Genomic DNA, 17,473 nt, shown 5'->3' on the forward strand with positions numbered 1-17,473 from the left:
AACAGGAGCTGGAATGGGTTGAACCGTATAAATTACTTAGCAGGTAATTTAGCACATGCAAGGGCCTCAGTGGATTTAACTATTTTTTCTCTTCACTTAACAGGTGTCTTATCAATTCTAGGGGCTATTAACTTCATCACAACTATTATTAACATACAACCTCCCACTGTAAGGCAATATCTAACTCCATTTGTGTGATCAGTCCTAGTTACAGCTGTACTCCTACTACTGTCTCTACCCTGTTCTAGCTGACAGCATTACTATGCTTTTAACAGACTGCAACCTAAATACATTTTTTGATCCTGCTGGGGAAGGGGATCCAATTTCGCATTAACACTTATTCTGATTTTTGGTCACCCTGAAGTATATATTTTAATCCTTCCTTGCTTTGGAATCATTGCTCATATTGTAACCTACAATTCTGGGAAAAAAGAACCTTTTGGGTATATGGGCATAGTCTGGGCAATAATGTCAATTGGTTTTCTAGGCTTCATTATATGAGCATATATATTTACAGTAGGCATAGACGTTGATACACAAGCCCGTTTTACATCCACCACTATAATTATTTCAATTCCAACAGGTGTGAAAATATTCAGTTGATTAGCAACTCTGCACAGCAGAAATGTAAAATGATCCCCAGCCATATTATAGGCCCTGAGCTTTATTTTCTTGTTTACAGTATGGGGCTTAACTGGTATTATACTAGTTAATTCATCATTACTTATTATTCTTCATGATACTTACTATGTAATAGAGCCCATTTTATTATGTGCTCTCCATAGGTGCAGTTTTTGCTATTATGGGGGGATTTGTACATTGATTTCCTCCATTTTCAGGATATACCCTCAACCCTACATAAGCAAAGATTCACTTTACAATATTTGTGGGTGTTATTATTTTTTCCCCTCAACATTTTCTTGGACTTTCAGGAATACCACAGTGTTATTCTGATTACCCAGATGCTTATACAACATGAAATACTGTGTCGTCCATAGGATCCTTTATTTCACTAAGTGCCATTATAATTTTTATAATCTGAGAAGCTTTTGCTTCTCAATGAGGTACACATAAGTAGAACTAATACTGATCTTGAATAATTACACAGCTGCTTCCCATCTTACCATACAGTTGAGGAGCCTGCCTTTGTAAACTTAAGCAAAGAAGAAAGGAATCAAACCCCCGAAAAAGGTTTCAAGCCAGTATGATAACCTCTTTCTCAATTATTGAAGTATCAGGAAAATTTACGTAACTTTGTCAAAGTTAAATTATAGGTCTAAGTCCTGTATACTTCCAGGGCATGCCCCTTTCAACTCAGCCTAAGGCCTTGGGAGCCACAAGCCTAGAGGGAGAACGAACTCGATGCTACCTGATGTTTACCCCAGGAAACTGACCCTGTGGCTGGGCTTCACGGTGCCCATCAGGGTCTGTAAGTAATGCCAAGGAGAGGGAGGCCAGGCGTTTATATGTGCGCTTCAGGGGTTTATGTGCACTTCAGGCCTCCTCACCTTCTCTGTCCTAAAGCTACCCTCTGTTTTGATGGCACCATGGAACAAAATGTCAATTCCTATACTGTACTTATTTATTAATTTTCTAATAGCATATACCAGATTGAGTTGCATCAGCAAGCAGGAATGACCACTTCACTAAGTAGCCTGCCTAGATGGCTGCAAGACAGAAACTACCCATTCCCCTACACCCACAGATGCATGTATATTAGAGCGGCCCGAGTACCTCCACAGAGTGCCAGAATACACGGTGTGTTGCTCCAACACTGACCCTTGTCAAAGGACCACAATTTTTGCTCTTAAGAAACTCTGCACCAAAATACATACAGTAAAATGCACAAATTAAAAAGTTCAATGAATTCTGACATAGGTACACACATCACCATCGCCTAGATCAAGGTATCAAATATTCTCATTTTCTCAACCCTCACCTACTTCAAAGACATTTTTGCCAAGGAGGCATATAGAAGGCCAACAGATGCTCAATCTCACTCATCATCAGGGAAATGCAAGACTAAACCCTATGAGATGTCATGTCCCAACAGTCAGAATGTCCAAAATACAAGAGACAAAAAAATAACAGGTGTTGGCAAGGATGGGGAGACAACAGAATGCTAGTGGGACAACGGCTCCAAGTTGGTACAGCCATCGTGGAAAGCAGGAGGGAGGTTTCTCAGAGAACAGCTGTGCTCTCTCTGTCATGCTATGGGATGAGGAAGGAAACTGAATGGTGGTTTGCTAAGGATGCCAAAAGGAATTACCTACCTGCATCCTATGACCCTGGTGGTAGGGAACAGCAGATGTTTGCAGAAATGGATCAAGTAGAACTTTCATGAGTTGACTTCAGAGAGATGAAGTTGTTCCCTGTGGAGACCTTATAGAAAAAACAAAAATGTCATTAAGAGGGTGAACCTGACCCACTGGGCTTCCCCACTAAGAAAGGACAGTCCACTAGCAGATGGCTTTTTGGAGGCAGAGAGTGGGTCACAGGGGAATCCCTGATTTGCAGGCAACCTGCCAGGTGGAAGGGGGGTGGGGAAGGATGCTCTCACCTACGACTATGCATGCTCCAGGGGCCTCCCTCCCTGCTGAGGCCAATCTCCCCAGCAGCCTGCCCCAGTCTCCCCACCTGACTTCTCCACTAAGCAGTTATGGAAAGCCATCTGCCTTCAAGCTCTCCTAGTGCACAGGCACCCAGACACACTGTCCCAGACCGCACAGTGCTCTAACACACACACACATCACCACATGTGCAAGAGGTACCACATGCACACACATGAAGGAGGGCAGCTGACACCACAGCGACGCACTCACCAGTGGGCCAAGCACAGGTGAGCAGGGACCTTGACACACTCCCTGGACTCCCACACTCACCCGTTTGGAAGCACAGGAAGTCCCCCCACCGCCCCCGGAGATGCACCCTTGCAGCAGCCATGCCCACGTGCCCACCAACCAGACATCCGAACCATTACCCGAAGTCAGAGAAGCTGGCGGGCCTGGGGAGCTCCCGGTTGAGATCCAGTCACCTTCCTGGCTGGGTAGGTGCGTGCACTGCCCATGGCTTTCCATTGCCCAACCAAAGCTTTCCACTTTCCTCCCAGGGCCCATGCAACACCCCCCAAACTCCTTGATAAAAAAGCCAACATGGGGGCGGCTACTTACTATGCTCTGAGGCTGCTGCAAGGCAGTGAGGCCTGCGTGGGAACCAGGAACCCGGGTCGCTGGCAAGGGGGTCCCTTTTGGTGGCAGTAAGAGTCTGAGTGCATCTAGCAGCGGAGGGCCGTGAGCGTCGTTGGCGAAGGCTGCGACTTCGGGGTCAGCCGGGAGAAGGCATTGGAGGGCGGAGGTGGTGGCAGGCGTCTAGGACAGGTGTCAGCGGGAGGCACCGGCGGGCAGGACAGGAGAGAGGCGGGCGTTTGGACAAGTGGCTGTGCTTTGGTGGAAGAAAGCGGCGTCGGAGGTCGTTGGCTTTGCCTGGTGGTGGGGAGGAACATGCTGGGTGTTGGCTGCGGGCAGACTCCGCCCTTTACGCTGCTGCCCCTCCGCCCCTGGAACAGACTCAGCTAGCCGCTACCAACTGTCGCTCACCACCTCCAGTCGCCGCCCCCAAACGACGCCATCGCCAGCCATGCACGCTGCCCTCCCACTGCCAACGCCGCTGATGCCTTGCCCTCGCCTCTGGCTGTGCACCTGCTGACGGCAGCTTCGGAGGTCGGCCTCGGGCACAGACACCTGCGCCTCCCGCCGCTGCGGACGCCACGGCCCACCATGGAGTGCAGCCCGTCCACGCTGCCGCCCACTGCAGACCCCGCTCCCCACCGCCCGCCGCTGCCTCTGCCGCCTCTCACGGCGCACCTGCAGACAGCGGGTTGGACTCCGCCGCCAGCCGCAGACCCCGCCGCCGAGGCGCCCGAGCCCACAGCTCCCGCAGCGGACTCCTTCCCCGCCCGATCCCTCTCCGAGCCGACGCCACCTGCCCCCAGGGGGTGGCTGCTTACTGTGGGCTGCCGCTGCGAGGACAGGCCTGCGCGTGGAGGACGCAGGGTCCCTGGCGAGGTGGGCGCCTGCAGCTGGCTGGAGGAGGCCGCTGTTGGAGAGCTCCGGCTTGTGGCGCAGGGCTTTGGCGGGCAACGACGACATCAGCGGGAGGAGGCCTTGGAGGCGGCGGGGCAGCAGCCGGCGGGGACGGTGTGAGCGAGAGGCAAGCGGTGGGGGAGGTGTGAAAGCGCAGTGGGAGGATGGCAGGCACCAGAAGTGGGCGGTGCTGGCCGATGGGATGAGCATGCGCAGTCGGCACCGGAAGTGGGCGAAACTGGCTGGCGGGACGAGCATGCGCTGTGAGCTTGGGGAGGGGGCGGCGCTGGCCGGTTGGACGAGCGTGCGCAGTGACGGTTGCGGGCGGACCCCGCACCCCTATGGCGCTGCCCCCAATCCCCTAAGACAGAGCGTGCGCGCATCAATACCACATTTCCCTTTCTGTGCAGCATCCATATAAAATAAAAGACGGTACTCACAGAACCCGAGAATGGACTAACAGTTACCAAAGGGAAAGGGACTGGGGAGGATGGGTGGGAAGCTAGGGATACGGGGAAAAGTGGGGGGGGCATTACTATTAGCAGACATAATGTTGGGGGGGCGCGGAAAGGGCCGTGCAACACAGAGAAGACAAGAAGTGATTTTAGAGCATCTTACTAGGCTGATGGAACAGTGACCAATGGGGTATGTGGGGGGGACCTGGTGAAGGGGGGAGTCTAGTAAACATAATGTTCCTCATGTAACTAGATTAATGATACCTAAATAAATAAATATAAGTAAGTAAGTAAAGACTAGTAAGACACACGTGCGGGCTGCCCTAAGCAGGAGGCACCTGTAAACACAGCACCCGGCCTTCTAAACCCTGATCCCACGACCCCTCTGAGCGCTGCTCAGCCCCCCCCACCCACCCACCCCTCTCCCCCTCCTCCTCCACCCCTCCGGACGGTTCTCCCAAGGTGGGCTGAGGTCTTGTCTGTTTGCTAAAGACGAAGTTAAGAATCTTACTTCTTAACGTCCTGGGTGTTAAAATGCAATCTTATCTTTAAGATGGGATCCTTCCTGCCTTTCATGGCTGGGCTCACTTGCCATACTAATTGCCCAGGTTGTACATTACCTGATTAGGGGCTGGGGGAGGAAAAGCAGCATCTGGGCAAAGTTAAACATAAACGGGCCTTTTAGCAGACTAAAGTAAATTTCACAATAGCCTCATTTGATTGACACAATGAAGACAATGGGCTGTGCTGAGGTATTTTCTTATCTGGGGGATGTTTAAACACTCCAGGCCAGGTTACTCCTGGCTTTTTAGTTTTAACTAATCTTCACTGAAGAATGCTTAGACTCCCACTTGGATATTCTACTTTAGAGAATTAATGTGACTCTGACTTTGCTTAATTGTTTAATACGGAGTTCTGGCGGGGGTCTTTTTCCGGAGGCCCCCACCCTACTCTGACTACCCACGGTCCCTGTCTCAGAATCTCTGTGGCTAGTCATAAATTACTCAGCTGCAGATTACAAACCGAAAAGACAGAAAGGTGAATTTCTGAATACAAGAAAATGCACTGTCAGTCCCCAAATCAAAGAAACTTCATTCATAAATTAAAAATACGAGAAGTATCTCATGAAAAAAATATTAATTTCAAAGGCGCTGCCTCCAGGCGGCCTCTCCCCGTCCGCCCCGCCGCGGCTCGAGGCCCCCGCCGAGAAAATCCACACACGGCAAAACGTCCACCGGCCTCCCCGTCTGCGCGACCCGGCCCGTCCCCTCCGCCTGCGGCCCCGGCCAGAGCGGCGGGAGCAAGTCGGCGGGGCGGCCCCGGGCCGGGCGGACGCGCGCCGATGGGCGGAGAGCATCCGCCCTCACCACCCGGGCCGGACGGAGAAGCAGCGGCTCAGGCGCACCCCACCCCACCCCACCCCGGCGAACTTCACCGGCCGCTCGGACGCCCGCCCCGGGCGCACCCGCTCCGCTCCCTCCCTTCCCGGGAGGCCCCGCCGGCGGAGCGCGCAGACCCACGACCCCCGGCCAGGCCCCGCGAGCCCACAACCCGCGTCGGCCGCTGCCCGGCCCCGCCGACGACGTGCTGCCCGCCGAGCCACTCGCACGGCCGCCCCCTCATCCGGCTGCCCCGCGCCCTCAGGCGGGGGCAGGGATCCCGGCGCCCGGTTCGGGTCCCGCCGCGCCCCGCGGCCACGTACCTTCCAGCCCGCAGAGCCGTCGCTGTCGCCTTCACCCCTGAAGCGGGACCCGCTCTGGACCCTCCACCGCAGATCCGCGGGAGCGGGAGCCGCTGCTCGGCCGAGGTCTCTATAGTCCGGCGGGGCCAGCGGCTCCAAGTCCGGGCCGATCGCCGCCCTCCGCCCTCCGCGGGAGAGCCGAGAAGGGGCGAGTGCGGCGCCGACAGCCCAGCGGGCGTAAAGAGGCCATCAGAGGCCGGGGGGCGAGGTCGGTGCCGCCCCCACGTGCGCGCCGTAGGACAGCGCAGCCAAGCAAGCGCGGGCCCAGAACTTCACGGTCCATCGACATCTGGTCTCCGCGGGGTACCCTGAGCAAATGGGGCTGCGGGCCAGACGCGCCGGACAGGGCCGCGGACCGAAGCACGGACGGAGCCGCGAGGGTCGTCTCTCCACCAAGCGCTCGCGATGCTACTGACTTGAATCCGGCGGGCGGCGACGCCTGCAGCTAATACGCAGCCGCCGAACTCACGTGGTCTCCGCGCGCGCCCAATGGCTGGGTGCGCGGCACCTCCCAGGGGCACGTCGGTTGGAGCACAGCCCCCACCCGGCCTCCCAGCCCAGAGGAGCCCAGAGCAGGGTAAGGCGCCTGGGCAACTCAGCAGCCAGCCACAAATGAGGGAAAAGCCCTGGTTTTTAAACTACATTGAAGAAAAGCACATTAAAACACCACTGTGCTTTACACAAATCTCCCAATATATCTACTTTTGCTTCAGGGCCTGAGTCTGACTCTTTTGATGGTGCGAGGCTGTTGCAAAATCCACAAAAATTCCACAAACGTACTCTGGAAGGGGAACTTTTTATATGTACAGATAAAAGACTTTTTGGGCAACTGAAACATTTTTCAACAATCAAATCAAGAGTAAAACAATTAGAAGCATGGATGATAAACTCAGTAAGGCCTTTGCACACAGCTAGACAGCCACCAGCACATAACAGGCCTGCTTCGCCAATTTCATCCAAAACTGAGGCAGCAAAACCAAATTTACTGTGTGAGTCAATCTCATGATTAAGAGTTTCAAAAATATTTAAGAATTCCCACCCCAGTCTCCCCATCCAGCCACTACAAAAAATGTACCTTCTAGTAAGGGAATGGGGACATGAATATGCAAAATAGCTGAAAAAGAGAAGCAGATGTGAGTTCGTACTAAATCTGTCATTTCTGTCACAGAGAAAACAGGAGAGCAGGCGTGGGTTCATCCAAAGACTTTGTAGTGGGCAGAGGATGGGCTGGGTGGGGGAGAAGCCATGGGACTGGCTCACTAGGCTCCTGCTACGTGAACAGCCCCACCCAGCACCCTTGGTGGCCAGGACCCCCTGGGCTCCTCTTCCCTCTGCAGATGTCCATTGCTCCCCGTATGGATTTACCCCATCTTTGTTTGTGTATTTATTCCAATTGCATCTTAATCTGCCTTCTCATTCTTCAGATATGTGTTTGGGCTCTTCAGAGGAGCATGAGCAGTTCAATCAAATCCATGGGGCGAGCAGCCAGAGGCACAGCCCGACCTGGGCTGTAAGACTGAGCTCAAGCCCAGCTGTCCCTGTTACTTGCTCTGTGGCTGTGAGCAAGAGGCTCACCTGTGCCTGCACATTCTCACCTGTCAGGACATCTACACAGGACCAAGATGAGGGCCAAGGCAGGCTGTGCTCACAGTGAGTCCTGCCAAGTGTGCGGCACCATGTGAACACTAAGAGAACTGCTGACCACAGTTCCTGCTTTAGAAGTGAGGAAACTGGTCCATGTGCAAAGTCAAAGGATTAGGACTAGAACAGAGGTGCCCGTGGAGCAGGACCCACATGCACCAGCTGTCAGCACTCAGGCTCACCTTCTGGAGGTGTATATACCCCTAAATACCATGCACCTCGCACCCTGGGAAGCTATTGACCCCTGGCTTCCTAGGCCCTGAGGGAGGATAGGGGGCAGCTTTAACAAAACAGGCCGACCACCACAGAGGGCGCAGGGTGTGGGCCGCACAGGGTGCAGGCGAGGAGCACTCCAGCACCCACTAGGCCATGGCCGTGAACAGCACTAGCAGCTGACACGCCATGCTCGGTGTGTGCCTGACCCTGCACGCCCCATGGTCACGGCCCTGAAGACCCTCCCCCTGTCTGCAGATGAGGGACCAGAGCCCAGAGAGGCTGGCCAGTGCTGGCGCCAGCACCCTGCAGCAGCACCCCACTGCCTCCCATGGCAGGCGGCACCCGTGCTGGCTCTGCACTCACACTCGGCGGCGAGCGCACAGCCCTGGCCCTCTTAAAACAACACCTTATGCTGTGCAGGGAGGTGGGATTCTCATCTTGTTAATTCACGCTCTTCAAGGACACAAGGCCCAGCAAATGGCAGGACATGAACAAGAAGAAAAGGTCATTCAGAGCTTGGCTAGGAACCTAGGAACTTGGAATCCAATCCTGTACGCTTCTCAGCAACTTCACGGCAGGGCTGGGAATGCTGCCCGAAACCTCCCTGCGCACACAGCCACGACTGAGGGGCATGGGGCAGCACTTACTGGACGTCACCACCAGGAAAGGGAATCTTTTAGCTACAAGTCTGGACACTTTTCTCCACATCCACACTCACCAGCTGTTTCCGACCTCTGCTGCAGGCACCAATAATCCCTCTACCTGACCTTCACTTGGATTATCACATCACATTAACTACTAATCACACTGACTGTACTGGTGACTAATTATCCTACTAATAATTTAAAACAGTATGTTACCCAATATTTTCAATATTGTCGTACTTGACCTTCTGTGCTATTATGTTAGTGATAATTTTTTCTAAGAATGTCATAGTTTTCACTTTAACTGATTTTAAAATATTTACTCCTAATTCCTACAAGTAATTTTAACATAACCAGATGCCAGTCATTTCTGAGCAAAACACATTCCTAATTTCATTTTTTAAAAATCCCTGGGAGAGAAGGCTCGCTCAGAAATGCTCCTGACAACAGGCGAGAGGGGCCACGTTTCTGGTCCTTGGCCATGGCCGCACCACAAGGCTCCCTCTGCTGGCACTTCTGAGCCACATTCCCTCGTGGACAAGGAAGGAACCTCAAGGGCAGTGGCATCAGAGAACAAGAGCATGTGGGGCAGACGGCACCGGCTGACAACACAAGGACACACTGCTGCGACAGTGCTCACAGCCGCCCTGGCCACAGGCACCGCAGGAAGGCTGGCTGCGCTTCGTCTCTGAGTGACCCTAACACACGCGTCATCAGTGTCTGCTGAGTGTCAAGCACGGCATCATCACAGGGGCATGAAATGCTTACACATCTGCCACTGACTAGAGTGATCCCACCCATGACACACGTATGCGGGGTCTTGGTACCATCTGGGTGCATGGACACACACCATACTGATTTGCATACCAGATTCCCTTGTAACTGCCATCAGACCTTGCTTCTGAAACAGCTTGAATGACAACTCTCCAATCCTCTCATTTTCTGCATTAATGGCTTTTTGAATTTCTTGTATCTCCTTTTTTTCTGGCTTGAGGAAGTTCTTCTATTTTTTCTTTTGGTTCTGGCTCATTAGCACTATCGTCATCCTCTCCATCACAAACCTCAAAGTCATCTTCATAGTCCTACAAAAAATAATAACACTTTGGAAATGTTAGGGCAAAGTGACTTCAAAGAACACTCATACAAATCATAATTTAAAATAGACTTTTAATTTAAAAGTCCTCACTGTGGCTAAGAAAGCTTTTTATTGTTTATTGATTTCAATGGCACTGAATTATAAATCTGTGTACCATTTTTTTCTCTAAAAAGGAAACACACTATGTAGAAACATATACACTAAGAGCTCTTAGTAATAATATGGAATTTTGTGCTGAGAGTGTGTCTGTGCATACAAATATATAAAGTATGTATGTACTCTACATGCACACACATAATTACATATTCTGCATGCACATGCATGCACAAAACATATACCCTATAAACATATATACACACATGCACATACTCTATATACATCCTCTATAAACACATACACACAACAATATATATGCTCTATATACATACACACACATGAATACACACTATACATACACTGCATACACACATGAATATACACTATATATGCTCTATATACATATAAACATGCACACACTACATGCACATCCTCTGTACACATATATACACTATACTCTAAAAACACACACATGCATATACACATATATACACATGCACACACATAATACTCATACTCTACATATAAACACACATGATATATACTATATGCACACATACACATGTATATATTCATATGTATGTCTGAATGCAGTATACTTGAAAATGGGTTAAATTGTAAAAAATAATTTAATTACATCATATTGGTAAGAGTTGACAGAGGTATGACAAATGTTTTAGACGCAAAAGGCCTGTATCAAACAGATATGGAGTACGAAGAGTAACAATAAAGAGAAAAAAGCTACTAAGTTACTCTACTCGAGTTGATTTTTAAGAACAGATTATTTTTAAGCCAAGAAAAATTTTAACTTTTATACATACTTCAAAATGATCTTCAAAACTAGCTGTATATCCATCAGCTACAGCATTTTCTAAATTAATGTTGTCCTTTTCAATTTCCTAGAGATAAAAATCAAACATACAACAAAAAATTCAATTATAAATTTGAATCTTGAAAATGGGTTGGAAAAGTATGTTTTCTGAGATTCATTTGATGTTGCTAATTTTAAAATGTTAAGTATTTATAAAACTAACATAACCTGACTTCAAATTATTTAAGAAATACCTTGCTAACTTATAAATATGATCAAAAAGAGAAAACAGTTAATAAACACATCCTTTTTGAAAAACCTCTATAATTCTGATAACTGAAGAAAAAATTTATATATGTAAATAAATAAAATAAAAATAAATGGCCAATAAATTATTTCTATGAACAAATTCCAAACTTCCAGCACGCCTCTCTGGCTTCCCTTCTTGCCCGTGAACAAATCCCCACATCCACACTGTCAAGAACAGACACACAGACGTGTGCGAAAGCAGACGCCAGCGCAGGGCTGTCTGAACTGCCCCAGTGACAGAAAAGCTCATGTGTGAAGTCCTCACGTTCCCGTCCTTGTCACGTAGAGCAAGAAGGGCTGCTCAGATCTGGGCCTGCCCCTGGGCATCAGGGTGTACCTGGCTCATCGCTGATCCACTCCCAGCCACATTTTACCAAATTATTTACTTAATTTCCTATTGTAAAAATGTCAGCTTCCTTTTTAGTGTTAAGTTAAAAATTTTATATAGATTTCTGAATATGTTGCAAGTGCGTTTGTAATATAATCACACCCTTAGACTGCCTGTTCCCTAGAAGGTCAGTAATCATCTCATATTGATTTCACGTACAGCTGACCCTTGATCAGCACAGGAGTTATGGGCACCGACCCCACCACCCCAGTTAAAAATCCACATATAAGTGGACCCATGCACTTCGAACTGTGCTGCTCAAAGGTCAACAGTACAGACTTGAATCACATTTTTACCAAGGTCACTACTTTTAGGTGACAAGTCTGATCATTTGGCTGCATGAAGATGACCTCTGGGTCTCAGGGAGACCACAAAGGCAGTGACCATCAGAAAACGGTACCTTGGGCTCCCCTGTCCTGTGCTCCTCTCCCAAGGGCCTGTGTCCTGTCCGTGTGGCCCTGGTGCCTCTCATCACCCAAGTGGAAGCCTTCCTTACGGCGTTTCTCTCTGCTCTGCTCTGCTTCTTCCTTGTCAGGGAATGAACTGCTTTTTTCTTTTGGATGCTTTTCTCTTCTTTCCCTTGTGCTGCCTTTTTCTTGATGCTTCCTTTCTCGATCTGGCTCTTTCTGCTTCCTATGGCTTCTCTCACCTTCTTCCTTATAAAGCCAGAACTTGAGAGGGTTGTCTTTACTGTCACTGTACTGCAGCTGTGGACACGACACAGGGACAAGCACGTGAGCACACAGGCAGGCACGCAGCGCTTCACGCGTGTTGCGGTGATGGTGGGGACCAGCACTGCCCCTCCTTCCTCCATCCTGCTGCAGCTCCTTCCCAAAAGCTTCCTCTGCTGACGCACAGGAGAAGCCCACTGCCCCCACTGCAGATGCTGCACCCACCCTGCCCCACCACACAGCAGTGACTCTGCCAGGCACCCTCACCAAAATGGGGGACAGCGTCCAGATTCCTCACATGGCACATGGGACTCTGCATGGTTCACCCTGCCCCATGGCCTGGTCCCCAACTCCTGGACTCCACAGCCTGCACACCCTTCCTGGGGAGTCCAGGGACCTCTCCAGAGGACATGCTTCATGAGCAGCATGTCCCTCCAGCCTCTCTACTGGGAAGCTCCATGTCTGCTTCCCACCCACAGGGAGATTCTCAAACCAGGCTCCATCATTTAGTCGTGTCTGAACCCCAGAACCAGTATGAGTGCTGGGTATTAACTGGAGAGGTCCATTGCAGGGCCACGCTCACCTGTGCAACACCTGGCTCAGACCCAGTCCTGCCCAGCAGAACCCCAAACCGCACTGTGCTGCCTGCCACTCAGGACTCCTCCACTCACACCCAGGCAGCCACTCCCACTCCAGCCGGAGGTGCCCGCTAGGCTCAGTGCACCCTGGTCCCCGTTCCCACCACCCGACTCCTGCCCGCTCTGCTCAGCTGCCAGGGTGATCTTCCTACAGAAAACACGGTGCCAAGCCCCTGACAAAACTCCTCAGCTGTTAAGTGAGATTACCCACACAAGCCCGCCACCAAAATAAATTCTGTGGAGGTTAAAGATTTAAGTGCTAAAAAATGTCATAAGTACACAGAACAAAACACAGGTGACTATTAACACTGGTGTGGGAAAAGGGCTGTGTATATATTACAACAGAAATAATGAAAGACAGACTTGGCTACTTCATAATTTTAAATAAACTTATAAAAACAAAGATCCCACAAATAAAATTCAAAATGGAGAATGGCAGTAGGATGTGCAGCAGGGAGCCTACCTTTAAAGCATCCTTAAAATCAACAAGACGGGGTCCTAGGGCAGGAAGAAAATGTGCACCAGTGGTAACAACAGGGCAGGAACCTTTACCAAATGCTCAGAAAGTCCTTTTCTTGTGAATCAAGTGAGCAGAGATTAGAAATTATAATGCCCAACTGCTGGTTAGGACCTGGGGAATCACATTCTAATGATAAAATAATTACAGCTTTCATGGAAAGTAAGTGGGTTAAGGTTACAATCACCTTATGCTGGCAAGTTCATTTCCAGAAATTAATCATATGGGAATAATTATGATAAGTACAAAAACTTTATCCCATGGATGTCTTTATAATAAAAAAATTCAGAAGCAACCTAAGCATCCAAAAAAAGAAGATGTGTCAAGAAAACTATATGTCCATATCATTGAATATTATAATTATGCAGCCACAATAATAATATTATAGAGAAATATCCTTACTTGGAAGAATGCTCAAAATATGCTCAGTTTAAAGTTTATAAAACAGCAAAAATCTAATTTAAGAAAAATGGTGTATGTGTACATAGATATATACATACTTAGAAATATATATATATGAACCTGTAGGATATATACCTACACATTATCAGTAATTGTCTCTGGGCTGGGATTCATTTTTTTTCCTTATTATTATTTCCTAAATTTTCCAAAATGACAAAGTATTGCTCTTGGAATCACAGAAAAACACTTGACTAAAGAGAAATAACTGAGTGCCATGGGGCCAAGAGCTTTTCAGGCCTGGAATTCTGTTTTACAAAGCCTGCCAGCCCTCCACAGAGAATGCACACCCCTCCACCCAGCAGCCCGGAGAGCCCATTGCCCAGCCCGCGGCCCACCCTCCTCTCCCGGGGTCTCTGCTCTCTCTCTCTGTCTCCTCTTTTGGAGTCTTGCTCTTCCATCGCCTTCTCTTCAGTTTGTACTTTACTAACTACAAAAATAAAACATATTTTTAACATTCACAAATGAGCACGTCAAAAAGATCTAACCTCTTGCTGGTCTTTACTGTATGTACCACATTACTACACAGTATATATTAACACATATGAAAAGATATTCTTCAATTAAAACACATCCTCCCAAGATGGGGAATCCCAAGAATGGGAAGTTCTAGAATCTGACCCTAAAATAGAGTGAAGAGGGACATCAATGGCAACTGCCACTGAGGCAACCCAGAAAATGTCAGACTGACCCCTGGACACTGAAGAGATGCACCAGACAGAACAAAAGGCCATCAGAGCTCACAGAGCTGGCAGAGGCACTGGGAAGCAGGGCCCCATCTCTGAGAAGAGCCTGCCCAGCTGGGGAGACGTTTCTGCCAAGGGCCCAGCTTCAAAGAAGTAAACGTCGCCTCAGGGATGAACTTCATAACCACACCAGGCGCCCCACCCCTTGCCCCTGGAGCCCACCACTGAGGGCACGGCAGGAGGGGGGCCCAGGGCCCCACCCACAGTCTGCTCTTTCTCCCTGCCAGGAGGGACCCAGGAGAGCCATACACGACCACTGCTGACACCCACAGTACCACCCGATGGTGGAAACTCGGCCTGTACTTTTAAATATGCAAAAAAAGTCATTAGGCTTAAACTAAGAGCATCAATATTTTTAAAGATGAGGACAAAATTAAACATTCAGAGATAACTGAAACAAAGTTCATTCATTCAAAAAGCGTTGACTGGGCATTGGCCACTCTTCTAATAGCCAGGAGTACCATGGATCAAAAAATGGGGTGGAGAGACAGAATAGGGTTGGGGTGATTCCCAGGTTTTCCCATCTGAGGAAGGGAAGGACACAGGTGCCGTCCACTGAGACAGGGAAGGCTGTGAGAAGTTGGTGTCTCGGAGCTCCCAGAAGTTCATCTTGAAGGGCATTAAGTTCGCAACATTATCAGAGAGCAAGTACAGGAGGACATACAAGCCCAGACAGGGATGAGGCCCAGCTGGGAATCAAACTTGGAAATCAGGAACAGATAATGGTATTTAAAACCATGAGACTGGACACATTCACCAAGGCAGAGAGCAGCTACAAAGGTGGTGCGGAACAGGGGCCCGTTTTACAGAAGGGGAGATGCAGAGGGGATGAGGGAGACACAAGAGCAGCCAGGAAGGAGGAAGGGATGTCGGGGTCTAAGTGCACGATCTTCCCGGTGCGTCCCTCTCGATACTGCGTGGGAGAAACAAGATCAGGAGGCGACCGGAAAAGAATGTTCTGAGGACAAACAAGATTCCATTGGAAATAAATACGAAGAACATCAAAATAATGACCCTAAAAAGAGGCAATGGAGAGTAAGGTAGCTGCTGTTAGACTTAACAAGTGGCAGGTAACCTGCTAACCAGCAGTTAAAATACACCCCACCCAACAGAGCACGAGGAGACGCTCCCAGCCTCCCCGTGGGCTGTCTGCAGAGGCGTGCGATGCACCTGCAGCAGAGGGAGTGGTGGGTGCCAGGGAACGGTCCCACCCACATCCAGGCCCTCCTGGCTCCCCATGACTCCAAGAGCTGCCACAATTTCTTCTCATATACTCCTTTTCTTTTGAAGTTGGCTAGTTCACATTTTTTATAAGAAGCATATACTATTTGTATAATTATAAAATAGTGAAGATATTTCCATTACAGGGGGAGAAAAGATATGCACCTTTACTTTAGAGTTCCTAGGAATTTAGATAAATAATAATTACAGTGCTGAAATAAAAATGGTACTTCTGATGAATTCTTTTTATCAAAGAGCATTATTTTTATTTACACTGTGGGTTGACATTTATTGATAATAAAACTGAAATGTTTCAATAGCAAAACTCTAGTAAATAAGGAGAAACTGTTACTGCTTTCATTGAATGAAGTGAGTTTCTAAAATAGCAAAAAGAAAACAACAGTGAAACTCAAATGGGCCACAGCTTCAAACTCAGAACTCGGACATTTATGAAAAGCACCAGAGAAAACAAAACAAACGAGTGAACATTAGAAAAGAGGAAGTGCCCCCAAACTGTGAGCCCTTTACTTCACAGGAAAATGCAGAGGATGAGACACACCAGCTGTGCACCACCTGCCAGCATCTAGGTTCCCCCAGGACACTCCCGTGACCCCCGACAGGCTGCACACGCACCTGACTGCACCCTGTGCTCCGCTCTCTCTAGGAGCTGCGGGCCCCGCAGGCTGTGGGGGGCAGCGTCTGCCGGAGCTCCACTCTCTGGGCCCGGGGCTCTTTGCCTCTGTCCCTGTCTTTTCCTTGGCTCTGGGGCTTTTCTGCATCCTGCTCCCGGGACTTCTCTCTCAGCTTCTCTCTGCCCCACTCGCAGGTGTCCTTTCTCCTCTCCCGTTGCTTGTCCCTGTGCCGCTCGCCACGAGCCTGCTCCCTGGCACCATGGCCTTCCTGTCCAGCCATCCTCTCCTGGGGCTTGTGCTCTCTGCACCTGGGGGAGTCCGCTCCTGACTCCTTGGACAGCTTCCATTCCCTGTGCTTCTCCTCTTTGGGACCACCTGATGGTGTGTTCTGAGCAGGAGACAGGCCCTCACAGTCACACCCAGGGACAGACCCCCAGCTGTGTGCCAGCCCAGCAAGGCGGGCCTGGACCAAGCCTTTCAGAACAGACAGAAAGGGGGTCAAATGTAGCATTTCTATGCTTGCCATGGTACCCACTTAGCAGACCCTCACGCCTAATGGCAAATCAAATATAAAATTCCACACTGGTTAAAAAGAAAAGGAAGGGTACACTGGGCTGGGCTTTAAATCTGAGACATTAACTGCCTGGGTCCCACTCAAGGAGCAAAGACCCTCTTTATAAAATTCTCAGGAAGCCTCCATCCCAACTGCAAGGCCCCTCTATACATGCACACACACACACATGACCGCACAGACAAATGTACTCACACACATACACACAGAGACCACACATACATGTACATGTATACCCAGAGACCTCACACACATGCAAACATGTGTATACAGAGACCACACACAAATGTACACACCACACATATAAACATACACACACAAATGCATATACACACATGGAAACCACACCAATGCACATACCACACATGTATACATATACAGAGACCATATACACTACACACATGCATGTACACATACACAGACCAGATAAATGCACGTGCTATACATGTACACACATGTGCAAGCACATACCACACATACATGCACATCTGTAGACATGCACACACTCTCTCTTACACACACAAACACATACACACAGC

Source organism: Manis javanica, chromosome 4 (genome assembly GCF_040802235.1).
Source record: "Manis javanica isolate MJ-LG chromosome 4, MJ_LKY, whole genome shotgun sequence".
NCBI classification, from domain to species: Eukaryota; Metazoa; Chordata; class Mammalia; order Pholidota; family Manidae; genus Manis; species Manis javanica.